Source organism: Heptranchias perlo, chromosome 2, assembly GCF_035084215.1.
Source record: "Heptranchias perlo isolate sHepPer1 chromosome 2, sHepPer1.hap1, whole genome shotgun sequence".
Taxonomy (NCBI): Eukaryota; Metazoa; Chordata; class Chondrichthyes; order Hexanchiformes; family Hexanchidae; genus Heptranchias; species Heptranchias perlo.
In genome coordinates, this window is record NC_090326.1 from 140,994,258 (window position 1) to 141,022,237 (window position 27,980).

Genomic DNA, 27,980 nt, shown 5'->3' on the forward strand with positions numbered 1-27,980 from the left:
GCAGGAACATTTGCATACACCCCTCTCCCCAAACACGGGGGATTCCAGCCCACTGAGTGCCTACTACATGGAACCATTACTAATGGTCTACAGGCTTTGGGAAACCAAATGGAGAGATGAATGGCTGTTGATTCAGATTTCTTCAGAGCAGCAGCTCAGAGGACTTGGAAGACATTAGGTACACTCGCTCTCAGGGGTTTAGGCTTATTAGTGATTTGAATGAGGTCATGTTTCCTGCAGATCAGTGGTCCAGTATCCTGACCTCACATTCAGTGGGAGAGCAAGACAGTGCTTGGTGCAGCCTGCTCACCCTCATGACAGCAACACAGGAGCGCTTTCAGAACAGTCCCCTCGGATGCCTTCACAAGTGGGGGTTGGACTGCGTACCTGGGTTGCTGAGTATCCCAGTCCAGAGAAGCAGCTTACCGTGGGTCGGTTCCAAGACTTGGCGGCCCTGAGAGGAAGGTCACATCCACCCCAAGAGGCTCAATCTAAAATTCTTCAGGAGCCTTTCAAATCTCAGACCCCAGGCCGTCAAGTGGCACTGGAAGAGATATAAGAATAAAGCACAAGAGGTTATAAAAGCACAACGGTGATTCTTGGTTTATTGTTATGAAATTGCTTCAAGACCCATTAATTTCATCTGTTTGTATTTCTTCATTCCAATCTAAACTGGAACTAAAGTTCCAAAGATGGATTTATGGATTTTATTATTTCAGTGAATCCTAGGGGCTGATACACAGCAAAATATTCCATTTCCCCACTGTTAGTGTGCTCTCTAATCTTATTTTTGAGCTCTAGGCTACAGATTCTTACCCTAAAATAACAAGATGGTTTATCTCAAATAATAATCCACAAAAGAACTACAAATCAATTTTATTCATCTGTAGCGTTATCTTCTTATTCTGAAGGTAGACTCAACTACTCCATTCATTCCATCCCCGATCATTTAATTGCTCTTAATGGGGATGAAGTGGATCTTGATATTAAGCTACTTGTGCCACAAGGCCAACGTGATTACATCGGGTTTTGATGGTAATTCAAAGTAAAGGAATTCCAGGCAGAGACACTGTATAAATGAAACAAAGATGGTTGAAAAAAGAAGCCACAAATTAATGAGTAATCCGCACATGCCCTTGATTTGTTAGTGTGTTTTGTCAGAGGAAATTACTTCAGGTTAGCAGGAAATTATATTAGTACCGACTTGGCTTTGCCTTGGCTGCATTAAAGCAATCTTACTGGCAGTGAAATTCTAACTTTTATTTTGGAATAGGTTAATTTATTAAATGAAAACCATTTTGACTCATTGTTCCAGGAACTCTCTTTCTGCTAATGGAATGAAGTGCAGTGCTCACAAGTACCGTTCTGCTGCCTTATGCCCTGTTTAACAGTGCTTGAGGAACTGAAGAGAAATGAATGTCAACTGAACCAAGCTATAATGCTTGATAATGCACAACCAATTAAATAATTAACTATAATAAGGAAGCAAAAGATTCACATACATTACTTAATTCTTAACCAATCAAGCAATTTATATGGAGAAGCTGAAAGTCTGTAATGTACATCAGGATCAAGATGTTTTGGGCAATGATCACAAGATCACCAAAAACAACATTTTTCCTTGGAAAGATACTGAAGAGATACAGTGATTTGATCATTGCATTGTGAGAGACCTGGAGACTGTGACCATTGTGATCTGAATGAAGTTAATAAACACAGAGTGGAATCATCAGCAAAAGATTGAATGGGTTTTATAATTACATAGAATTTTACAGCACAGACACAGGCCATTTGGCCCAACAGGTCTATGCCGGTGTTTATACTCCACACAAGCCTCCTCCCACCATATTTCATCTCATCCTATCAACATATCATCCTATTCCTTTCTCCTTCATGCATTTATCTAGCTTCCCCTTAAATGCATCTATGCTATTCACCTCAATTACTCCATGTGATAGCAAGTTCCACATTCTCACCACTCTCTGAGTAAAGAAGTTTCTCCCAAATTCCTTATTAGACTGATTAGTGACTATCTTATAATTATGGCCCTTAATTTTGGACTCCCCCATAAGTGGAATCATCCTCTCTATATCTACCCTATCAAACCCCTTCCTAATTTTAAATTCCTGTATCAGGTCACCCCTCAGTCTTCCCTTTTTTAGAGAAAAGAGACCGGGCCTGTTCAGTTTTTCATGATATATAATGATTGGAGGAGGTTACTTGGTATGAATAAAGAGCAAAGTGGGAGAAAGGATAGCATTCAGGGGAACTCCTGAGTTAATGGAGAAAGTGTCAAGGGATGAGCCTTCAATTACATTTCAGCTAGGGGCATTGAAGAAGATGCCAGATAGCCATAGACTCAAGGTCACGTGATGGTAACTTCTTCACTGGGACATAGTGCCAGAACCTATCAAAGGCTTTGGAGATATCCAAGGGAATGACAGATGATCCACCAAATTGCTCCAGAACAGAATTTCATTGGCACCAAGATCACCAGTGGACCTGCCAAAGTAAAATCCATACTGACAAACATGGAATAGACCAGAACTTTCAAGATGATGAATAGTTTGAAAGCTAACTAGAAAATATTGATGTGAGAATTTAGAATGTCATCTAGAGATGAGTTATCTGATACAGTTGATCCGAGGCAGCAGAACCTTTGTACACCTTATGGCGTGGTGTTAGCTATTAAAACTTCTGGTGCAGTCAACACACCATGGGGGTAATTTTGACTTTGTGCGATAGTGTAAAACAGGTGATGGCAAATCAGCAGCCCATTTTACATTTCTCCTGACTTTTATCTCCAGTGACTTCAATGGAAATAAAAATCGGGACAGATGCATAAAACGGCTGCAGACCCATTTTACACTATCGCACAAAGTCAAAATTCCCCCCCTTGTGGCATAATCACTTTAAACTGATGGTGAGTACAAATTCAATGCAATCTAGCAAAAAGCTATTGCCATCATGCTGAGAGTCTGACCCTAATGACCAAGCAACCCTGTTTAGGGATGGACTTCTTGCCCCAATTTAGGGATGGCCCTAGAAAAGGTGGGCTAAAGTTCCTCTTGCTCTTTGATGGTTCATGTTTAATGCTGCTTCAGAAACAGTAGTTTCATATGTCAGAAGCAGGGAAAATAACTTTTATGTGGCCTTTATAGGTTTTACCAAGGCTGGTCAGTAGAAAAAGCCTTTTCCAACTGCTGGAGAGAGTTGGTTATCCCCCAATCCTTCTCAGTCTAATTCAATCCTCCTGTGATGGTATGAAACCTCCAATCCAGTACGATGTTAATCAATCTGACAGCTTTGAAATCCGCGGTGGTGTCAAACAGGCTTATGTTTTGGCACCAACACTCTTTTGGTATATTTTTCTCCCTGCTAGTGCTGAAGGTGTATTGCTCCATACAAGATCAGTATGGAAAACTCAATAATATTACACACCTAAGAGCAAAAAGCAATATCAAACACCTGTAGATAAGAGAACTACTTTTCGCCAATGATGCAGTGCTCGTCTCACACAGTGAAGTGGAATTTAAACAACTTTGTATTAGCTTTTCACTAGCTTGCGATGAATTTGGACCAACCATCAGTCCAAAGAAGAAGGTGATCACAGCACAAGGGGGGTAATATTGCCAAACAAAGTTGTTGCCAAAACACAAAAGACCAAGGAAGGTGTCTCCAATTTATGGCGAATCTCTACGAAACTATTTTCCACCGCCCCTGAATACTGATGCAGCATGCAACACACTCAGAACTAATATCCATCTATCTGCAACTTTAGCTTATGAATAAAAAGACTGTATAAGATACGGACTGGTTTGTATCATACTCTGAGGAAATGGTTTCAGTCACTGAAGCAAAATTCACTGCCTATCTCCACCACAGAATAAATCCCTCTCCTGAGACATGTACTAATCTCAGAGCGGCCAAGAGCAAATTGCAATGAACAGCAAGAAAATGCGCTCAATTATATTGGCAGATTTGTGTGAGAAGATACAAACCTTTGAAAATGGAGACATAAGAGAAATGTATGATGAAATAAAGAAAGCAATAGATCCTTCAGTCAAGAAGATTGCACCACTCAAATCGCTCATTGGAGACATCAACCCCAATATTAGCGGGGAGGTGGGATGAAAGCGGGGGGGGGGGGGGCGCGATTGGGCGCGTGGGTAACCCGCCCAATTGGATCAATTAGAGCCACTTAACGTAGCTTCCGGGTTTGGCGTTCGAAACCTGCATGGTGGGCGGACTGCGCACCCGCATCACAGGCTGTCAGCTGGAGGAGCTCTACTTAAAGGGGCAGTCCTTCAATGGCTGCTCCTGGAGCAAACACCCACACAGAACAATGGAGCAGCACAGGGGCAAGGCTGCTCCTAGATTCAATGATGCCTCACTCCAAGTGCTACTGGCCGGGGTGAGGAGGAGGAGGGATGTGTTCTACCCGGCGGACGGGAGGAAGTGGCCTACCTCTGCCACCAAGAAGGCCTGGCTCGAGGTGGCAGAGGGAGTCACCAGCAGCAGCAACATATCCCGCACCTGGATCCAGTGCAGGAAGCATTCCAATGACCTAACTAGGTCAGCAAAAGTGAGTACACTTACTGATTCTCCTACATTCTGTCTTCCACATCACCGCCCCCACTCCCCAACTCATTCTGCATTGCCAACACTGCTCTATCACATCACTCCTCACACCCACTCAAAGCTCACCCTCAACTTACCTGCGCTTCCTCACCTCCCCGTTATTCACCCCACCACTACCACTCAACCCAATCCTCATACAATGTCATGGCTCTGTCTCATACTCACCATCTGATGCATCTCTTTCACGGTCAGCCTCACCCAAACCAATGCATTCATCGGTTGGCCATGTCACCATCACTCACTCACGTGTCTGTACTTTCTCCCCTTATAGGAGAAGAGAGCCCAGAATGCACGGGAGAGGGCGAGGACCGGAGGGGGGCCGCAACAGATCGTCATGCTCACAGATGCGGAGCAGGAGGCGCTGGAGCTGAGCCGCACTCTCGAGTGCCTGTCCGTCGGGGACGTGAGACTGGCACCCGACAAACGTCTGGTGACAGAACTTTAACATTCAGCACACACAATATGAATTGATGTTACCGTGCCTTGCCATCTTCAGCACCTCATCATCTGTGATCATGCATAATATTGCTTTCTGTTCTCTTACAGGGCCTTCAGCGACCGCTGTGATGGTGGAGGGCGATTTCTCAGAGGACCTGCTGGCCTCTGAGGGTGCACCGTCACATCTGAGCGAGCCATCCACCAACGCAGATACACACACCTCGGTGGGTCCCAGTCCGCAGTTAATTGAGGTGAGCACGAGCAGACACTGGCGGCAGGGACAGCTGTGGAGAGTCCGCATCAGTGGGAGCACTCCTCTCCAGGCTCTGTTCAGCTGGACACAGATGCTGAACCATGGGGGCTATCCTTTAAAAGGAGAATGATCGAGGGGCAGCAGCAAATTTGCGAGATGCTGGAACAGGTGCCGCACGCACTCTCCACAATCGCGCAAAGGATGGAGGAGTCCAACTCCTGCATGAATGGAATGGTAGCACAGGTAAGGGAGGGAATCTCTGAGATACTGTCACAGGGATGTGTGGGCATCTCTGAGATACTGTCACAGGGATGTGACGGCATCACTGAGATAATGCCGCGAGTAAGTGCGGGAATGTCTGCGGTGGAGGGAAGGCTAGCCTCCATTGAGCTTCAAGTACAGCTCACAAATGAGTCCATTTAGGTCCTGACAACGGCTGTTCGGACTCAGGGTGAAAAACATTCTGCTACCTTAAACAGGTAGGCAGAAACACTAGCACTGGCCTTGCAAGCATTCACACTTGTCCTCCAAACTGTCGTCCAGCAGAGTGATAGGAGTGATGTGGGCCTGGCCCTGGAGAGGGATGATTACAAAAGGGGACGTGGAAGTGGGGACGCCACTCAAAGCGCCCCCGCATCTCACCCGTTGCCCCCTCTCAACCAGTACCCACAATGTTGCCTCCTCTCCAGGTGGCTGAGTCTGCCCCTGCACAGGTGCAGGTGGAGCAGTCTTTGGAGGGGCCCTCACGGGCACTGAAACCCAGAAGGGTAGGCCCAAAGCATCTAATCGGTCAGGGCATGAACATGAGCAACCTGCCACTACCTCTGCTGCAGCCACAGGGGATGCACCACGTAGAAGTAGTCGGAAGTGAATGGCGAAGGTTTTGTGAGCACAAAGGGGATGCACAAGGGTGTTTGACGGTTTGTCATGTTTTCGATTTATATTTGCTTTTTGTTAAACGCACATTAAATATTATTATTGTCACCACTACTGTCACGTCTTGGCCATGCTTGACTGGCTTCTGTAATAAGGCCCTTTCATGAGGTTCACTATGAATGCCCACATTTGATGCCACCCATTGGGTCACTCTACAGTGGTCGTATGTGTAATTGCAGGAATGTTTTGTGCAGGGAGGGGAGGTGCTGGTGTAGCCACTGCTCTTTCCAGGTGGTGAGGACTGGAATCTTCACACTGTCTGATGTTAGGAGAGCCATTCACATATCAGTGACTCCCTGGCCTCACGAGCAGCCAGGTGAGCTGCTGTTCTGCCCATGGGTTGCTCGTCCTCCTCTTCCTCCTCCTCCTCCTCAATGTGGATGGCAGATGTGGATGGGGCCTCCTCAAGCGGCACCCCTCTCTTTTGTGCCATGTTGTGCTGGGCACAACACACGACTATAATGCGTCCCTCTCTGTCTGATGCATGTTGAAGCGCTCCCCCAGAATGATCAAGGCACCTGGAACGCATCTTGAGCAGCCCTATAGCATGCTCAATTGTAGACCTGGTAGCGATGTGGCTGTCCTTATATCGATGCTGTTGCTCCATTGTTGGATTCTTCAGGGGTGTCATGAGCCACATGTGCAGGGGGTATCCCTTGTCCCCGAGGAGGCAGCCCTTAAGGGTGTTCGGTACGTGGAAGAGGGGCGCGATGTTGGATTCCTGGAGGATGAAGGAATCATGGCAGCTGCCAGGGTATCTGGCGCACACGTGAAGGAATCTCTTGCAGTTGTCACAAACGAGCTGAGTGTTGATGGAGTGATAGCCCTTCCTGTTGATGAATAGTCCTGGCTCGTGTGGAAGTGCTCATATTGCTATATAATCGATTACACCCTGCACCCATGGGAAGCCAGTCACAGAGTGGAATCCCACTGCCCTCTCCGTCTGGCTGAGGTCGTCCACGGGGAAGTTGACGTAGTGCGAGGCCCTGCGAAACAAGCCATCGGTGACCTGCCTTATGCACTTGTGTGCAGACAACTGAGAGACCCCGGCGATGTCCCTGGTGCCACCCTGGAATGATCTGGAGGCGAAGAAGTTGAGGGCAGTGGTGACTTTGACGGCGACAGGTAAGGAGATGCTGCTCGGCCCAGCCGGGAGCAGCTCGGCGTGAAGGAGGCTGCAGATGTCCGCGACTACCTGGCGACTGACTCTGAGCCTCCGTATGCACTGTTCCTCAGAGAGGTCCAGGAAGCTGAGCCTCGGTCTGTAGATCCTGTTGCGAGGGTAGTGCCTCCTGCGACGTTGTTCTCTCTGTTGTTGCCCTCCGTGCACTTGTGCAGGTGCCTGTGGCGCAACATTGTGTTGTGGAGCTCCACGGGGCGGAGGTGGACGGCGTGCCTGATGAGGCTGGTGATGTTGCTCGTCCTCAGATGTAGTGGTGAATGCAGCCATGACGCCCCCCCCCCATCCTGACGGTGTGAGTTTGAGGGGGTCCACAAAGTAGGTAAATATGTTTGCACAGTAGAGTTTTGGGTGGAAAGTAAGAATTTTGATTGGAAACACAAAGGTCTTTCAGCCAAAACTTTGTCTGAAGTGACGGAGTGCCCTGCTGCAATAAATGACGTTTTCTCCCCACCTGTCAAAGTAGCATTTGCATCTCCCACTGGCTGCTGACTGAAACACGTCTGCTCCAACAGGGAGTGTTTCCCACAGCACGGGAAACACGCTGAAAATGCTTCAAAATTGCACCCCTGCCAAAATGTCTATTCAATCAGATATCTCAAGTACTTTAACTATCTGGCAAAGTATGTAAGTGATCATCCCGCTGGCTTTAATTGCTGGTGGGACTCCCGCATTCGGGAGGCGCGCACCTGAACGCGTCACTGGGGATCATGGAAGTCAGCGGGTTGGAGCCGGGCTCCGAACCCGTTCCCGATTTCTACGATTTTAGAAGCCCCCCCGCCCCCAACGCACCCTCTCCGTCATCCGAAAATCGACCCCATCATCACTGACAGAGACAAGCAGATGTAACACTGGGTAGATTAAAATCCCAGACTATTATTCTATGATATATATATATATATATATATTCCTTCAAAAGATTGTGCTTTTCTAAAAAATACAAATTTTACACAAAAATATTGCAGAATATCGCTGGGCCCATATGAAAATGACTGACAGAAAAAGTCCAGGTGGTCCATCAAACCTGTCCGATACAGTCACGGTGTAACTCAGCATCATGATCCCCAATTTCCTCAATCACCAGCAGCCACATAATCTCCAGAAAACGTATCTCCGTAGAGATAAGAAGGAAAGAACTTACATTTCCTACATTACAACAGTGACTACACTTCAAAAAGTACTTCATTGGATGTAAATCGCTTTGGGACATCCTGAGGTCATGAAAGGCGCTTTATAAATGCAAGTCTTTCTTTCATTTATATAGTGTTTTTCACGTCTTCAGAACGTCTCAAAGTGCTTCGTAGCCAATGAAGTACTTTTGACGTGTAGTCACTGTTGTAATGTAAGGAAACGCCTCAGCAGAAACGTGACAGACAAAGCGGAAGGTATAACTGCAAGGAGTTTCGGCATATTCCAATCCAGGGATTTATTTTATCTTTCTTCTTTGTAACTTCCTGTTTCCTGTTTTTGTTCCTTTCAGTGGGAAACGACAGTGATTTTTATAAATTGAAAGCAGGTGTGAAAGGAGTTAGCGTTCAGTTTGAGCAATAGCTTCTTGTGGCACAATGTTTAGCAACAAGGTTATGGTGCTTGCACAGGTCGGAAACATGGAAATGATTGGTTAAAAGTAGGGTTGGGTAAAAATTCCGGCCAGCAAGAATTTGGGTGTTCCGAAATTCTCTGCCTCCTCACTCGTAACATGCACTGTGCAATATTACATACCTGGTTCTGTAAGAGCTTCACTAGTGATTGGAAATCCAGTAAATGAGGACATTGTGGTTCAGCTCAAATCCAGTAAATGAGGACATTATGTATCCTGCAGAGTTCCCAGCCTTTTTAAGTGGGCATTAAAGGCCAGTCACGTTCTCCCTGTCAGGAAGGCACCTCTTAATAGGGCACCATTTTTTTTCAACTTTAATTTTGGAATGAGATACGGGGTCTGCTTCTAAAGTCACTCATCATAGGCAATCATGCAAGAGGGTGGAGGTCAAAGAAAGCATGCAAGGGAGATCAGCAGGCACCAGAAATGGACAGCCCCTACCCTCCATTATACCTTACCTGCAGACTGAGGTATGGTATCTGGCAGTGACCAAGGGGAATTGCTATGTGTTGTAGCCAACCGCCATAGGGACAGTACTGCCAGTGGTATTCACGGTTATCTCCCCCTCAACTTTCCTGCCTCTGCTTTATTTTAGACCAGCATCGGAATCACCTGCAGGACAAGGCAATGTGCTGCCCACAGATGTATCAAAAACACTCATTCTCTTAATCAGTTAAAGATGCCTTACTTGTTGACTCAATAAAAATAGCATTTGCTTTTAATAGCCCATACATGCATGTTGAATTGCTTATTTATTAAAATGTTACGTTTCAGTGTAGTGCTGAGGGAGTGCTGCACTGTTGGAGGTGCCACCTTTTAGATGAGACCTTAAACCAGTGTCCTGTCCGACCTCTCCAGTAGACGTAAAAGATTCCATGGCACCTTTTGAAGAAGAGCAGGTGTGTTCTCCAAATGTATGACCAACATTTATCCCTCAACTAACATCACTAAAACAGGTTATCTGGTCAATAATCTCATCACAACAGTGACAGCATTTCAAAAGTACTTAATTGGCTGTAAAGGGCTTTGGGATGATTTGAGGCCATGAAAAGCGCTATATAGATGCAAATTCTTTCTCTCTTTCTTGAACTGCATACATTCAAAGAACTTTTGGCGCAGAAGGAGACCGTTGTGCCTATGCTAACAGCTCCACTAGAGCTATCTACTCTAACCTCATTTTCCTACTTATGCAAAAAATTAACAGCAAGCCCCAGATTAGAAGCAATCAATTCAATGAAAAAAGGTTGAGTAACGCTGCTTTTATGTTGCCCTTTAAATTTGGATTGCGTGCCTGATATCCGTGAGCTGGCTCTCGGTGTTTCTGCTGTTAAATTCCCAATGTCCGAAAGCAGGCTCACAGATCTTATTTCATCTGAGTTTAGAGTAAATGTCCCCCCCCCCCTTCTAGAATCTGAAGCTGAAGAATGTTACAAGTCAGGAGATTTGCAACAAGTATAAATGTTTGGAAGCGAATACAGTGAAAAATAATCTATCCTCCAAGACTGCTGTGTGCATGGACCAAATCAGAGGGTGTCGTCTGCAGGAGCATCTTTATCCTTATGTGAGTTGAATGAACCCTCGCAATGTAATGTAAGCGTCACCTTGGCTCAGATGATAGGACCCTTGCCTCGGAGTCAGAAAGGTTGTGGTTTCATACTTCACTCCAGGGCTTGAGTACATAATCGGTAGTGAGGGATGTTGCATTGTCAGTGGTGTTGTCTTTTGGATGATTTACTAAACCAAAGCCCCATCTGCTTGTTCAAGTAGATATAAAAGATCCCATGACACTACTAAAGGTGAGCAGAGAGTTTTCCTATTGTCCTGGCCAACATTCTTCCTTCAACTAACACTACTAAAAACAGACTCAATGGTCACTCATCTCATCGCAGTTTGTGGGACCTTGCATGTGCTAATTTGCTGCTGCATTTGCCTACATAACAACACTTCAAAAGGTATTCATTGTGAAGTGCTTTGGGACATCCTAAGAATGTGAAAGGTGCTATATGATAACAACTTCTTTCTTCTTTAAGTTTCGCTGCAGCTTAACATAACATTTGTATCCAAATATTCCTTACTAATAATCGAAATACTGCATTGGCTCTTGTAAGTCTGTTAACAAAGCACTGCTGACGATGTTACATGCTACTAACTTTAGGGATGGGCAATAAATGCCGGCCTTGCCAGCGACGCCCACATCCCGTGAACGAATAAAAAAAAAAATTAAGGAGGACACTTTATCACATGCATATAAATACGTCTTAGATAATAAAGTTAGTGATGACTCCTTTTTATTACTGATATGGGGGACAATGAGTCTCCCTATGATTGCTAGCATGTACCTGTGCCTGGCCATTAATCCAGCTTATGTGTAATTTATTGGTCTAATGTGCAATTCCCAGTAAAATTGTGAAACTGAAATACAAATTATATGAACCACTGGAGGAAGCTATTAAAATGCATGAATCTGGACAAACTCGAGATGTGTAAAACCAACCAACATCAGATTTTATGTCCAGTGCATTAGCAATCTGAATCCTGCATTCTGCTCAACGTTAGTATAAATGTTCAGTTCCTTAAAGCATCATTATTCTTTTTATGGTTAAGTTTTAGACGCACAAATCAAATTGCTTATTTCAACAAGTCATGTTGCATCCCGATTGAATACAATGTGTTATGTAACTGTCCCTGTGAACTATAGGGGTTATTCTTCATGGGTGAACCTAGACAGTGAGTGTGAGCAGAATATTCAACTATAGGTGATGCGCTCACCTGCTGTTCACACACACTCACTTTTCAGCGCAGGTCAGGAGTGGGAACCCTGGCTAATTTTTCCTCATTCTAGCCCAGGAACATTAGGGTCATCTGCAGTACATGTACTGAAGTAATCCCTGATATCAACTAATGAAGCACAGACTACAAATTGAATCTGGGACCTTTTGGCCTAATGGCTCAGTAACATCAGCATTGTTATTCTGTGGGGAGGTACCTACGTCATATAGGAGTGCACTTTGCAAACTACTAGCATAGAATTTCAAGGTGATTGGAATAGATATGACTAAGATTGCAGTTCTACCCAGTTGTGGATAAGAATGAGCAGTAAACAGTTTCATTCATTGTTGAATCATGATGAATAAATGAGGTCACCTTTTGCCTCATCGCACTGACTTTAAGACCTGTTCTGGCTGGAGTACGGCAGAAGTCAAGTCAACTGCAAGTGGTTTTAGGCTGTTCCCGCTGGCATCAGCGTCAGACTGTGCCTAATCCCTTCGCTAATGACATTCACTCTAATCACTGTAAGACTTCCCGAATAACAGGTCTGCGAGCCAATGCAATTTTCTGTCCTGGCACTTTCCAGAAGCCAATTTATATCCGTTGCTGATGATAGCATCTGAACTCAGAAGACATTCAGCTTGCAGTCCTTTAAACTGCACTCCGCAGCGAGGGGAGGTGGGGCAGCCCCAGAGCAAGCTGGAAAATAGACTGTACGCTCACTGCTTTGGTTCGCCCCAGGATGAGGAGGCCTTGTTAAATGAACGCTGCAATTTATTTTTAAGCTGCTGCACCATCTTGCAGATCATCGCCACAGTCCTGTTCTGTTCCACGATCATTCATTTAATAAATATCCACCGATATTTTAAATAGTAATAAACGGCAGAATGAGGCTGCACTGAGCAGATTTGCAAGGCACTCTTGCATGGTTCAATCTGTCTGTACGTCATTTAACTTCTAGTCATTGCATATTACAGACCATGCTTTGAACCTGTCCCGTTTCTGCTTGGTTGCCTTTTCTTCTGACAATGATCATGGTAACAGTACTGTTCTGATAATGTAATAAATCACACCCATAACATTGGCTAGCCATCCCTGAGTGCTGTAATGCACTAGCTGTGAAATATCACGTTCTAAAGAAAGAACTTGCATTTCTATAGCACTTTTCACAACCCAGGATGTCCCAAAGCATTTTACAGTCAATAAAGTACTTTGGAGTGTAGTCACTGTTGTAATGTGGGCAAATGCATCAGCCAATTTGCACACAGCAAGGTCCCACAAACAGCAATTAGATAAATGACCAGATAATAAGTTTTAGTGATGTTGGGTTGAGTGATAAATATTGGCCAGAGCACTGAAACAACTCCCCTGCTTTCTTTGAATAAGGCAATGGGATCTTTTATATCTACCTAAGTAGGCAGACAGGGCCTTGGTTTAACGTCTCATCCACAAGACAAAACCTCTGTCAATGCAGTACTCTTTCAGTATTGTACTGAAGTGTCAGCCTAGATTTTGTGATCAAGTCCTGGAGTGGGACTTGAATCCACAACCTCCTGTTGTAGGTTGTGTCATGCCTCAAAGTATTAAAATTATTAATAACAAAAATAAATTGCATTTATAGAGCACCTTCTCACATCTGTTAGAAATCTCCCAAAGTGCTACACAGAGGATAACTTATTAATCTTTGAAGAAGAGCAGAGAGTTGTACATGTGTGCTGGACAGCATTGCTCCCTCAAGCAACACCACAAAAAACAGATTAACTAGTCATTCATCACATTTACTGTTTGTAGGATCTTGCTGTGTGAAAAACAGCTGGCACATTTGCCTACAGTGAATTCATTTCAAAAGGGAATGAATTGGTTATGAAGCACTTTGGTAAGTCCCAAGAATGCAATAAGGCGTCCTATCAAACCCAAAAATGTTTTATAAATACATAAAGAGCAAGAGGATAACTAAGGAGCAAGTAGGGCCTATTAGGGACCAAAAAGGTAACCTATGTGTGGAGGCGGAAGATGTGGGTATGATTCTTAATGAATATTTTGCGTCTGTCTTCACAAAAGAGGGGGACAAGGCAGAGTTTGTAGTTAAGGAGGAGGAGTGTGAAATATTGAATGGGATAAATATAGTGAGAAAGGAAGTATTAAGGAGTTTAGTATCTTTGAAAGTGGATAAATCGCCAGGCCCGGATGAAATGTATCCCATACTGCTAAGAGAAGCCAGGGAGGAAATAGCGGAGGCTCTAACCATCATTTTCCAATCCTCCCTGACTACAGGCGTGGTGCCGGAGGATTGGAGGACTACTAAAGTTGTACCATTGTTTAAAAAGGGAGAAAGAGATAGACCGAGTAATTGTAGGCCAGTCAGTCTACCCTCGATGGTGGGCTAATTGTTGGAATCAATTCTGAGGGACATGATAAATCGTCATTTAGGAAGGCACGGGTTAATCAAGGACAGTCAGCATGGATTTGTTAAGGGAAGGTTGTGTCTGACTAACTTGATTGAGGTTGGGTGGCTGTTTGAAGGCGAGTAGTGGAGGCGTGGGGATGGCCTTAGCGAGGTGTTCGCCGTCATCGATGACATGTTGAAGGCTGCGGAGAACATGGCGTAGTTTCTCCGCTCCGGGGAAGTACTGGACGACGAAGGGTACTCTGTTGGTTGCGTCCCGTGTTTGTCTTCTGAGGAGGTCTATGCGATTCTTCGCTGTGGCCCGTCGGAACTGTCGATCGACAAGTCGAGCGTCATATCCCGTTCTTAGGAGGATATCCCCATCCCCATGCCTCCACTACTTGCCTTCAAACAGCCACCCAACCTCAAACAGACCATCGTTCGCAGCAAATTACCCAGCTTTCAGGAGAACAGTGTCCACGACACCACACAACCCTGCCACGGTTACCTCTGCAAGACATGCCAGATCATCGACACAGATACCACCATCACACGAGAGGACACCACCCACCAGGTACATGGTTCATACTCCTGCGACTCGGCCAACGTTGTCTACCTCATACGTTGCAGGAAAGGATGCCCCGGAGCATGGTACATTGGCGAGACCATACAGACACTGCGACAACAGATGAATGGACACCGCGCAACAATCACCAGACAGGAGGGTTCCCTCCCAGTCGGGGAACACTTTAGCAGTCAAGGACATTCAGCCACCGATCTTCGGGTAAGCATTCTCCAAGGCAGCCTTCGAGACACACGACAACGCAAAATCGTCGAGCAGAAATTGATAGCCAAGTTCCGCACCCATGAGGACGGCCTCAACCGGGATCTTGGGTTCATGTCACGCTACACGTAACCCCACTAGCAGGGAAAAAAAAGTTATCTGTTTTTAATACTACTGGACATTCTCTCTCTCTCTCTCTGCCTTTCGGGTCTCTTTCTCTCTTTGTCTGTGTAATCTGACCCATTGTGTATTCAGTATACTGGGACGTACTGTTTTCCGTGGCTAACCTGTCTGAACACCAACGACGCCTTTGGTGTGATCGTGTCCAGCCTAATATAAGATATGCGATTTGAGAACCTCTCATTCACTCACTCACCTGACGAAGGAGATAATCTCCGCAAGCTTGTGATTTTCAAATAAAACTGTTGGACTATAACCTAGTGTTGTAAGATTCCTTACATTTGTCCACCCCAGTCCATCACCAGCATCTCCACATCATAATTTGATTAGAAACATAGAAAATAGGAGCAGGAGTATTGATTGAATTTTTTGAGCAGGTAACAAGGAAGTTGATGAGGGTAACACATTTGATTTAGTGTACATAGATTTTAGTAAGGCTTTTGACAAGGTCCCACATGGAAGACTAGTCAAAAAAGTAAAAGCTCATGGGATCCAAGGGAAATGGCTATTTGGATCCAAAATTGGCTCAGTAGTAGGAAGCAAAGGGTAATGGTCGACAGGTGTTTTTGTGACTGGAAGGCTGTTTCCAGTCGGGTCCCGCAAGGCTCAGTACTAGGTCCCTTGCTTTTTGTGGTGTATATTAATAACTTGGACTTGAATGTGGGGGCTTGATCAAGAAGTTTGCAGATGATTTGAGTGGGCGGAGATTTGGCAGATGCAATATAATATTGGAAAATGTGAGGTTATGCACTTTGGCAGGAAAAATCAGAGAGCAAGTTATTTTCTTAATGGCGAGAGACTGGAAAGTACTGCAGTACAAAGGGATCTGGGGGTCCTAGTGCAAGAAAATCAAAAAGTTGGTATGCAGGTGCAGCAGGTGATCAAGAAAGCCAACGGAATGTTGGCTTTTATTGCTAGGGGGATAGAATATAAAAACAAGGAGGTATTGCTGCAGTTATATAAGGTATTGGTGAGACCGCACCTGGAATACTGCATACAGTTTTGGTCTCCATACTTAAGAAAAGACATACTTGCTCTCGAGGCAGTACAAAGAAGGTTCACTCGGTTAATCCCGGGGATGAGGGGGCGGACATATGAGGAGAGGTTGAGTAGATTGGGACTCTACTCATTGGAGTTCAGAAGAATGAGAGGCGATCTTATTGAAACATATAAGATTGTGAAGGGGCTTGATCGGGTGGATGCAGTAAGGATGTTCCCAAAGATGGGTGAAACTAGAACTAGGGGGCATAATCTTAGAATAAGGGGCTGCTCTTTCAAAACTGAGATGAGGAGAAACTTCTTCACTCAGAGGGTGGTAGGTCTGTGGAATTTGCTGCCCCAGGAAGCTGTGGAAGCTACATCATTAGATAAATTTAAAACAGAAATAGACAGTTTCCTAGAAGTAAAGGGAATTAGGGGTTATGGGGAGCGGGCAGGAAATTGGACATGAAGCTGAGTTCGGATCGGTCAATGCCCTGTGGGTGGCGGAGAGGACCCAGGGGCTATGTGGCCGGGTCCTGCTCCGACTTCTTGTGTTCTTTAGATTTGTGGTTGGGATCAGATCAGCCATGATCTTATTGAATGGCGGAGCAGGCTCGAGGGGCCGATTGGCCTACTCCTGCTCCAATTTCTTATGTTCTTATGTTCTTATGATACAAAAATTGGCCATGTGGTTAATAGTGAGGAGGAAAGCTGTAGACTGCAGGAAGATATCAATGGACTGGTCAGGTGGGCAGAAAAGTGGCAAATGGAATTCAATCCAGAGAAGTGTGAGGTAATGCATTTGGGGAGGGCAAACAAGGCAAGGGAGTACACAATAAATGGGAGGATACTGAGAGGTGTAGACGAACAAAGGGACCTTGGAATGCATGTCCACAGATCCCTGAAGGTAGCAGGGCAGGTAGATAAGGTGGTTAAAAGGCATACAAGATACTTTCCTTTATTAGCTAAGGCGTAGAATATAAGAGCAGGGAGGTTATGCTAGAACTGTATAAAACATTGGTTAGGCCACATTTTGAGTACTCTGTACAGTTCTGGTCACCACATTACAGGAAAGATGTGATTGTATTAGAGAGGGTACAGAGGAGATTTATGAGGATGTTGCCAGGGCTGGAGAATTTTAGCTATGAGAAGAGATTGGATAGGCTGGGGTTGTTTTCTTTGGAACAAAGGAGGCTGAGGGGAGATTTAATTGAGGTATATAAAATTATGACGGGACTAGATAGAGTGGATAGGGAGGATCTATTTCCCTTAGCAGAGGGCTCAGTGACCAGGGGCATAGATTTAAAATAATTGGTAGAAGGATTAGACAGGAGCTGAGGAGAAATTTTTTCACCCAGAGTGTGGTGGAGGTCTGGAACTCACTGCCTGAGAGGGTGGTAGAGGCAGAAACCCTCAACTCATTTAAAGACTACTTGGATGTGCAGTTGAAGTGCTGTAACCTACAGGTCGACAGACCAAGTGCTGGAAAGTGGGATTAAGCTGGATAGCTCCTTTTCAGCCGGCACGGACACAATGGGCTGAATGGCCTCCTTCTGTGCCGTAACTTTCTGTGATTCTATGATTTTATAATCAAGGCAACTTCTTTCTTTCAAGTGTAGTGCTTGATGTGATGTAGACACACAGAAAAATTACACAGACAGCAATAAGATGTATAACCACTGAATCAGGTTTTGGTTGAGGGAATAATGTTGGCCCCTAAGCCCGGAGAACTGCCTCCTCTTCTTTCATTCTTCTGCCATAGAGTCTTTAACATCCACCTGAAAAGGCCTCAGTTTAATATCTGATCCAAAGAACAGCCTCTCTAATACAGCAATATTCCTTCAGTACTGCATTAAAGTGTCAGCCTAGATTATGTTCTCAACTCCCGGAATGATGCTTGAACCTTCTGACTCAGAGGCCAGCTGAATCAAGCTGCTACTTGATTTTTTTTTTAAAAGGCAAAATTTGTATGGTTCTTAAAAACGTAATGTACGTTGTGATGAGACATGATAAACAAGATAGTTGCTTGGCAGCAATACTAACTTACCCCCTACTTGGGTTTACATTTCTGAACTTCCAAACTTATCCCACTTTTGAGGTAGATTTTGAACAAATACGAGATTAGAGTGTGCAGCGCAGTATTGTTGACATTGAAATCAATCCAGGACGAACCTGACAGTTCAAGTGGGATCCACTTGACCCAGTCCAGATATAGGTTTAAACTCTGCAGCGTCCATACAGCAGGCTTTAGTGGCGCATCTTTTAAACCAAATACCATGATTAAAGACTTGCATTTATATAGCGCCTTTCACGACCTCAGGATGTCCCAAAGTGCTTTACAGCCAATGAAGTACTTTTGAAGTGTTGTAAAATAGGGAGATGGTGCTGTGACCTCAAGTTAGTGCTGGTTATCTGGAGATGGAGGAATATTTTTGGAATTTTTTTTTGCTTTTTAAAAAAGGAAAGCACTCTCCTTCCTGGAGAGTGCTTTCCTGGTCTTTAATTTTTTAAAAATCTATAATCTGATTCATTCCTAATTTTGGTTCCTCCTATCAACTTTCAGTTTGTCTGAAGAGTCAAAAATGTCTGTCAGTGTACCAAGTGCTGTCTGGGAAATGGGTTCAGCTTACAGACAGATGGGAATGTGCCCAGTTTGAAATAACAGCTCTGGGGTGTACCTGGAGATACTCATCTCAAAATCAAGCTATTAACAAAATTCACCATTATTTCAATTGACAAATTGATGTTAATAGAATCACATTATTAGCCACTCAGTAGCTAACAAACTGCTCCATTGAAAGCAGATGTTATGCAGCATGTAAAAAAGCAGGAGAGCATGCAGCATCTGGTTTGATGGTTCTTAATTCTGCCACTAGGTGGAGCATCTCACCTGAGGCAGGAACCGTGGCTCCTCGTGGGAACATGCTTCTCATTCCAGCCGAGCCACAAAGGGACACAAATACCAGCCAAGAGGAAGCACTGTACAGCTGTTTGCCGCTGGAGGCTGTGAAGAAGGCGACAAGACCATAGATGGGGAGAAAAAAAAAGAGAAAAATTAAACAGAATGAAAAATGAATGTGCCAGTTATAAGAATGATGATGGCAAAACTTCTGATTGGCAGAGTTCATGTACTACATTCCAGTGTGTGTTATTTTTATGACAAGTTAATGTCTGTGTAAAAATAGCGTACTCAGGAATGTAGCAGGAACACATTAAATATTGGTAGTACAACTTGACTGATCGCAGGTTCTACTCTGTGTTGGTTAATATGGAATTTTTCACATTTTAGTTTAGAAATTCCTCTGTTTGCTGTTATTAATCCATTTATTTTATTTTAAATGGTTTAAATAGGAGTTTTATCCAAATACATTAACCAATGTGTTATCAGCATCACAGAATGCAATTTTGTGTTGAATCTCTGAACCCATTTATAATAATATCAAGAATTCTGTTGCAATTGAGTGGACATTACTGTGCTCCCCCATAGCTTAATGAGTAAATGTATATTATATTGTGGTACTGAGCCAGAGAAACCAGAGGGTTTCAGGTTCTATCATTGGTCTGTGTTGAATTAGTTGATGTCAACTCAGAGGGAGCAGTGCATATCGTTAAGGCACTAGGGCCTAGAAATTCGATGACACGTACCAGTTTTTTGGGCGCTAAATGGGCACCTAAGCCTCTAATACGGCGGCCAAGAAGCTCACGATCATTACGAGCAGGAAGTGCGCCACCCGCCATGTTGGTATAGGCAATAAAATAGGCGTCCAGGGCCCATGCCTGAAACATATGCAAATAAGGGGCATATTTCCTGTTTGAGGCTCCCTCTGCAATATTGCATTGCCCTGAACGCAGCCGGTCGCCACCAAAAAGGTAAGATTTTAAAGTATATTTACATGAATGTGGAGCTGGAAGGAGCAGGAGTGCTCCTCCCGACTCCACATTCAAACCACGTGGGCAGCTGCCACCCCCTCTCCCTGATGTGGAGATGCCGGTGATGGACTGGGGTGGACAAATGTAAGGAGTCTTACAACACCAGGTTATAGTCTGTTGGACTATAACCTGGTGTTGTAAGATTCCTTACATTTGTCCACCCCCTCTCCCGATAGCCTTTAAGAACTTACCTGAGGGTCACTGCCAGCAACACAGCGGCCCAATCTTCGAGGCCTCTTCTCCGGTGAGCTGCCTGAGGTTTCCCATTAGGTGTCCGCAGCTTGCCGGTTTGATGATGATGAGGCCAGAGGCCCAATATTAGGAATGCCTAGGGCCTATCCATTCAGGTTCAGGGAATGATCCCTGTGCACCCATTTTTGGGCGGAAACAAATGTTGCCCCCATCATATTTGAGGGAGTGTGGCAAAAAGAATAGGAAGTTGGTTAAAGGATAGAAAGCAGAGCGTATTGATTAATGGATATTTTTTCTGACTGGAAGGGATGTAAACAGTGGTGTTAGCATTAGGACCATTGTTCTGCTCAAAACATAGAAATGTCCTGGACTTGGGTATAGGAGGCACAATATCAATATTTGCAAACAACACAATAAGGAGCTTGGTTAACTGTGAAGAGGACTGTAAGTGACTGCAGAAGACCATAGACAGGTCAGTAAATTGGGCAGATTGATATGAGATGAAAGTTAATGAAGGGAAATATGAGGTAATACATTTTAGGAGGGAAAGTAAGGAGAGAAAATATACACTAAATGGTAAAACTTTAAAAGGAATAGAAGAGAAGAGTGACTTTGGGGTCCAGATACACGAAGCTGTAAAAGTGGGAGGACAACTTGATAATAAAGGAGTTACTGAAGTACATGGGATCCAAGGTTTATAAATTGGATCATAGAGTGGAAAAGCACCATATATATAATTAGTTAGGCTACAGTTACTGGTTTGGCCATAGTTAGAATGTCTAGTTTTGGGTGTTTTACTTTAGGAAAGTTGGCAAGGCCGTGAAGAGGGGACACTAAGATGATACCAGGGATGAGAAGCTTTAGTTATGGGGAGGGGGGAGGCTAGACTAAGTGGGGCTTGTTTAACTAGAACAGAGAATGCTAAGAAGAAATCAGATAGAGGCAATCTAAATGATAAGAGGTTTTGATAAGATAAATTGGGAAAAACAATTTCCAATGATCAGTGAGTCAGTAACTGGAGGGGATAAATTGAAGACCTTCACCAAAACAGCGAAGGAAGATATTAGAAGATTTTTAAAATATAGATATTAGGACATGGAATGCCATACCAGAATCAATGGAGGAACCAAAATCCATAATAGCTTTTGAAAGGAGAATGGATAAAATATTTGAAAGAGAAAAATTTAAAAAGGGAATGGCGATAGGTGGATAGCTCGTTCACAGGCATATTGAGCGAAACTGTGTCTTTTTGTGCTGTAAAACTCTATGATTATATGATTCTGTTTGGCCTCAGCCCACATTGTGTTATTGAGGGGAAAAGTCCCCTGGGAGACAAGCTGATTGCTATCCAGTGACCCATGCTGGAAAATGTGCATGTGTGGCCATTGAATCAGGACAGGACTGGGTGCAACTATTATGGACTCCATGTTCAAATAGGTCCGTTGGAACCATATCCCAGCAACAGTCAATGCCCAGAGGACAGCAGAGAACTGGAAAACTATGTTTCTTTTTTTAAAACTACCATCATTCTATAACCTACCTTGTGACATTGGACGAATTGGCAAATGATCTCAGCAGCACTTATTTGAATAGTGCTGGTCATTTGACTGAGCAGAGTGATATCACTTACCCTGCTTCGCTGCTCAAAGTGCAGGGCAAACAAACACTCCCTATGATTCATCCAGACACGTTGCACATCATTCCCGAGTGATTGACCAGCATCTCTCGTGGTTAAAGAATAAACAAATCAGCGGATGACTATAGTGTGAGTCATGCTGTGGTCCTATGATACTTGCAAGATCAACCTGTAATGCTCGTCAGTAAATTGGCCCAAAACTGCAGGATCTATTTAAGTTACAATCTACGGCCCTGGGCTAACTCAGGAACCCATGACAGACTGAGGGTGAGGTAATAATCAGGTCAGAAGTCACAGGAAGTGCCCCAAAGACAGATTGTATTGATGCTATTGGAATTCCAGCTATATACTGAATTCCAGATATATGAAGCAAAGCGAGTGGCAGCGGGCAGGCTCGGCCGATGTTAACGGTCAGGCCTTATTAGCATGCAGGTTTCCCGAGGAAGCGGCGGGAAGCAGCTGCCCGGCCGTTAAAATCAGGAGGCCGCAACTAGGGAGCCAGGGAGATGGTCCCTGGCACAAAGTAAATGGATTGGTGGGGACTCGGCAGGGGAATCGAGGTCCGGGGAGAAGAGGACAGGGGCGAGGTTGCAGGAAGCCTGGGGCAGGGAAGGCCTGAGGCTTTCTTGTGGGGCCCGGACTCATGCTCCTTCTGGCCCACAAGAAACCAAATCAAATTTTAAAAACTTACCTTGCTGGGCCTCTTCTGGCCCTGGCTGCTGTTCTTGCCAGGTTTGGCCTGGTGGGGAAGCCAGCACTGCTGCTCTCCCGCTCAGGCCTTAGGTTAAAATAACAGATCGGGGCTCAATCACGTCATCGAAGTCCGATATGCATATTTAAAGAGGACCCCGCTGGCTTGCAGTCAGACAGATCGGGACAGGAAAGGAGTGGGTAAGACCCCCACTCCATTTTAACAGGTCCCACCACCCCCCACCCCCTCTGATTTCCACCAGGCAGGGGGGCGGGGGTAGGGAGAGTTAAAATTCAGGCCAGTGTGTCAGCAGGCAACTCAATCACAGAGGTCAACACAGCTCAACCCAATCCTGCCCTCATGTGACAATTATCTGTAGATAACAGTTGACCTCAGCCTTCCTGGGCTAGGAAGGAGAAAAGCTCTAGAATAGGCTTCCATTCCTGGATCATTATCTCTATCTAAGCTCACATATGATAATAGGTCACTTGAGTAAGGCACTAGCGTCTGCAGCTTACTGATCTGATGTAAATGAGACCTGAGGCCCAATATCAGGTGGGCCTTGGGCTACCCGTTCCAATGCAAGGATTGTTCCCTGTGCCCAGTTCAGCAGGCCGGTGCGAATCAGTTTCTAGGCTGAAGTCTTTACTGGTCTACAATGCCCTTATCTTCATTTGTAGTAAAAGTAAAAAAATTGCTTTTCTAGGCACAAGTGACGCAATGAAAAACAAGTCAGCCTTGGCCCATTTCACCTCATCTCCAGTCAAATGTCTGAAATTTCAGATACGGGATGATTTCCTCAGTTCCTGTAAACAAATACAGGAAGATTTCCTCTGGTTCGTATTTCAGATGAATTCATAAATACATTTTTTAAAATCCTTTTTCTGCATCATATGCACACCAGCTCCTCTGTGACAGTAAACGTTTTGTTCCACATTCATATTCTGGGCAAATATTTTGGGTTAATATTTTGCACTGTGTTCTTATTTTGGGTACTTGTTATATGCTATTTACATGTTAATGCCCTTTAGGGAAAGAAACATGTCGCCCTTGCCTAGTCTAGGCCTATATGTGACTCCAGTCCCACACCGACGTGGTTGACTCTTAACTGCCCTCTGAAGTGACCTGGCAAGCCATTCAGTTGGATCAAACCTGCAGCGGTTCAAGAAGAAGCCCCACCACCGCCTTCTCAGGGCTCCTCAGGATGGGCAATAAATGCCAGTCTTGCCAGCGTTGCCCACACCCCGAGAATTAATTTTTTTAAATGGCCAATGTTGCTGCTTTGAGCGGCTCAGAATGGATACGAGTGTATTGCACTAATATGAGCCAACGTTTTGGCAAATGACTGCTGGGCAAAAGATGCACAGAAAATAAACTAAATCATGATCAATTGCTCGCACAGCATAGCCATCTGGTCCAACATCTGAAAATGCTGGAAACACACAGCAGGTCAGTCAAAATCAGTCAAGGGAAAAGTCGGGTTATGACGTTTCATCAGTTCAGATTTCCTGCATTTTCTTTTCAATTTAAAATCCACTCTTGAATTCCCCGGAGTGAGGCTTTGCCATTGGAGAAGTGAGGCTCTACCCCTGCCATTGGCTGCACTTGTTCTTATAAGGGACCTGACCTCTGTCATTCCAGTGGCAGTGAGGACCCCTTCTTTCCATGGGTCTTGTGAGCTGCCATCTGTTTAAAAGTAAAAATACGGAGCCGGATTCCTTTGCAATGGGAATAATCCGTCTTTAGCTTCCAATAGGTCTTCTTTAGGGGACGCTGCAGGAGATAAAATAAACAGGGGAGAGTGGTGCCCAGAACTGAGTCTCCGTATGAGATCCACTCCCCAGAACTCCTTAGCAAATAGAAAAACACTTTTGAGGGAATTTGATCCAGGACCGGGGTACTGATTTTGGATTTGGCTTTGTATTCCACGACAGAATGATTTTGATGATCTATACATCTTTAATGTGCTCTCACTTAACGAGTGAGAATGGATTGTTTAAACTAGTTTCTATTTGTTACGGCAATGCCTTGGGGTCGTTGCATTGACGTGTTACACCCGTTGCCTTTCATTACAATTGTACAAAGGGTGACTCGGGTCATCTTAAAAATCCCTTCGCATTTTAGAAGGAAAAGAAAAATGCTGCCCCTGTGTGCGTTTGGTTCTGGAGCAAATTCAAACTAAATATGGGAGTAGCAAACCTCACTTGAAAGAGCTGTCTTATCTTGCTGTCGTTTTGGAGTATTTGTGTGATCCCTGGTAAAGCCAAGTCTGTTGCCACTAATGACTTTGGGGCAGAAACTGCTTGCAAAAGAACGGTGAGCTCAACAGCGCTCCTACTGGTTCACCGGCGATATGGCAGCTTCGAATTAAAGGGACATCGCACGCTGCAATCAAGAAAACCATTGAAAAAGTGCAAACTTGCTAATCTGCCCAGCTGGAAAGTAACTAATTTTGCCACAAAACAGGTTACCTTAAAAATACCTCTGTATACAGGTCTAAGCTAAGTCTTAATCACTGCCAAACAACTAAAAGTTAACTTTTAAAAATGTAGAGTCTCATTACTCCTTATTTTAATAGCTTCTCACAGGATCCTAACTTCGCTTGAACTGATGTTGGGCTCTTCTCCGCTTCCTATTTGAGGAAGTGCCTGAAGAAAAGACAGGGGTAAGTTAATGGGTTACTAGAAATCCATGCAGCGGCGAGCAGTGTTGGCTCACTACTCCGAGCAATTTCTGCCCCTTTGTCTTATCAGGGCATAGATGCACAATCACTGTCTGTACCTACTGTTCACTGCCAGAAGCCTTGCTGCAGGGCAGTTAATGTTCATCCTCTTCATGGGGGAATATGGCCACCATTTTATCATTCCAATTTTCTCCCCTGTTCTGTTTCAGAAGCCAGTGACTCACCCTGGGCTGTGGTAACATGGCTGCTATCCTAGGCTCACCTGATATCCACACAGGCACCTTTTCCAGTAAGAATCACTGGATAGTAATCAGGAGTGGAATGTATGGCTGATTTTTCTCTCTGGTAGCCTAGTAACACCAATGTCAATTGTAGTTCCCTCGCCGCCCCCTCACTTCTCTTCCGGCTGATTGGCTAACTCAGTACGGAACCTTCCGGACCTGTATGGGTCACTATGTGGTGCACTTAACACATCAGCATTGCTTTAATAAACAGGTTCACAAAAACATTAACAACTTTTGCTGTCTTTTTCAACGCTGCTGGATTTCATTTCATTTAAACAAGAAGTGTTAATGACTTTTTTGGAGTTCTAGTTTACAGGAGTTAATGAGCTTGACAGCGGGAGGGAGCTGAACCAAGATGCAGCTTCATCGCCCTCTTTGGGCTCAGTGGGATAAAAATTGGTTGTAGCCCATCTCCGGGTCCATAACCAACGGCACAAACAGAGCACGTGCCCCAACCAGGAGGCCGAGGCTCACCCAAAATTGAGGCCTTCAGGCCTCATTTCAATAATTTGGACAAAATATCGTATCGGCAGAGACAGCTCACCCATTGCCAGCATTTCAATTTTGGGCCACTGCCTCACCGGCGGCAGCCCTCAGGTAAGTTCCGTGTGGGGGGAGGAGGTGAGGAGGACAACAGGAGGAGGACAGCAGCAGCCCTCTGCTCCTCCATGCTCTACAGGAACGTTTTTTTTTGTTGAAAAAAGATGAGTTTTCAGTGCCGTCTGCTGCTTAGGCCGCAGCGATCACTGAAGAATCATGAGAGGAGCAGGCCTGGAGCCTGTACAACTCATCCCTCACCAATTAAATGCAGGGGTCTTGAATCAGGCTTGCATATGTAAGAGGCCTAATACCTGCTCCAGGCGGGCACAACAAGCGCCTGGGCAGCTGCCTATGCCAATATGGTCTAAAGTTTTTTTTTCTTTGTTTAACCTCCCCAGTAGATTGCGTGGCTGGCTGGTGGAAGGGGACTGATAAGTTACACCATGACAATATGATGCGGAGATGCCGGTGATGGACTGGGGTGGACAAATGTAAGGAGTCTTACAACACCAGGTTATAGTCCAACAGTTTTATTTGAAATCGCAAGCTTTCGGAGGCTGACCTGACGAAGGAGGTAGCCTCCGAAAGCTTGTGATTTCAAATAAGACTGTTGGACTATAACCTGGTGTTGTAAGACTCCTTACATGACAATATGAGATAGGCTCGATGGACCAGCTGTGTGTTTTCTGCACATTGTTTTCGCATGTTCACACCTTCGTGTATAAAATAATTTGCAGACATAACAGCAGTGATTGTATTTCAATGTGCGAGAAGTGCTTTGAGACATTTCTGAGGGTCGTGATAAGGTGCTTTACGAGTGGAGGGATTCCTTTCTCTAAGGTGCTGATAAATACACTCTGTGAGGAACTGGAGCCCTCTCCCACTTTAGAAACAAAGTTGAACTGTATTTTGTCCATGATTTACAGTATCATTCTGACATAATTTTGAAGACGGTCTCTATAAAGCTAGATGATGACCCACAGAACATTTCTTTGTGAAATAAACTGAAAAAGATACATTGACCCCGATACTTACAGGGAGGACTCGGGGAGGGAGCGTGTCTGCGACCGGGAAACCCGGAACTGCCAAGAAGGCGGAGGTCCTGCTGAATTTAACGGCAGGACCGCATTAGAATTATTTGACTTTGTTTCCAGCCCGGCAGCCGGCCAGATTGGAAGGCTGGCCGGCTGCGGAGCGGGAAAGCCTGCAGTAGAAGGCCGCAGCCGGGGATCGCTGGGGGCGGACCCTGGCAATCGAGAAGATTGGGGGTCTGGTGGGGGTTGGGGGGGAGAACTTGGAGCACAGCAGTGAGGAGGGAGAGATCGCGGGGGGAGGAGAGATCGTGGAGGGGGGGGGGCAGAGATCGCGGGGTGGTGGGGGGGGTCAGCCAATCGCGGGGAGGGAGGCAGATCGCGGCAGAAGTTTTGTTTGACGGGCCGGAGGGAAGCACTCCTGCTCCTCCTGGCCCACAAGCCATGCTGGAAAACCACTTACCAGCCGGATCCGATAGTTCCTGCCTCCCCTCAGCTGCCTGGTTTCCCGAGCCCTGGGAAACCCGGCCGGCAGCCGTTAAATTCAAATGGCTGCCAAAATCTGAGGCACAGAGCCTCATTAAAATATTATAATCACTGACCCGCCTCTACAGAACGGGTTACACGGGCGCCCCTCAAATCCACCGCGGTTAAACCGGAAGTGTTCGCGAGGGGTCGGGGTCGGGTTTCACATTTTTAACGATTTAACCCCCTCCTGGGGGGAGGGGGTTAAAATTCCTCCAATTAATCTTGGGTTATATTTTCCTCCATTCACCGTTAGCAGAAAATCTGGTCAGTGCAAAGAAGGGAAATGGAAGAAGTTGTTACATTTCTGACTTTGGCAT

General features: G+C 45.1%; 1 long non-coding RNA gene across 1 annotated transcript in view; it reads right to left on the reverse strand.

The window, feature by feature from the left end:
• Nucleotides 1-989: 989 nt before the first annotated feature.
• Nucleotides 990-27,980, reverse strand: part of LOC137334453 (uncharacterized) — a 39,798-nt gene continuing 12,807 nt past the window's right edge. Inside the window, exons 4-5 of the long non-coding RNA XR_010966157.1 lie at nucleotides 19,039-19,152; nucleotides 990-1,069 (exon numbers count right to left, since the gene is read on the reverse strand). This is a non-coding gene — a long non-coding RNA (uncharacterized lncRNA). The remainder of the gene's footprint in view (nucleotides 1,070-19,038; nucleotides 19,153-27,980) is intronic.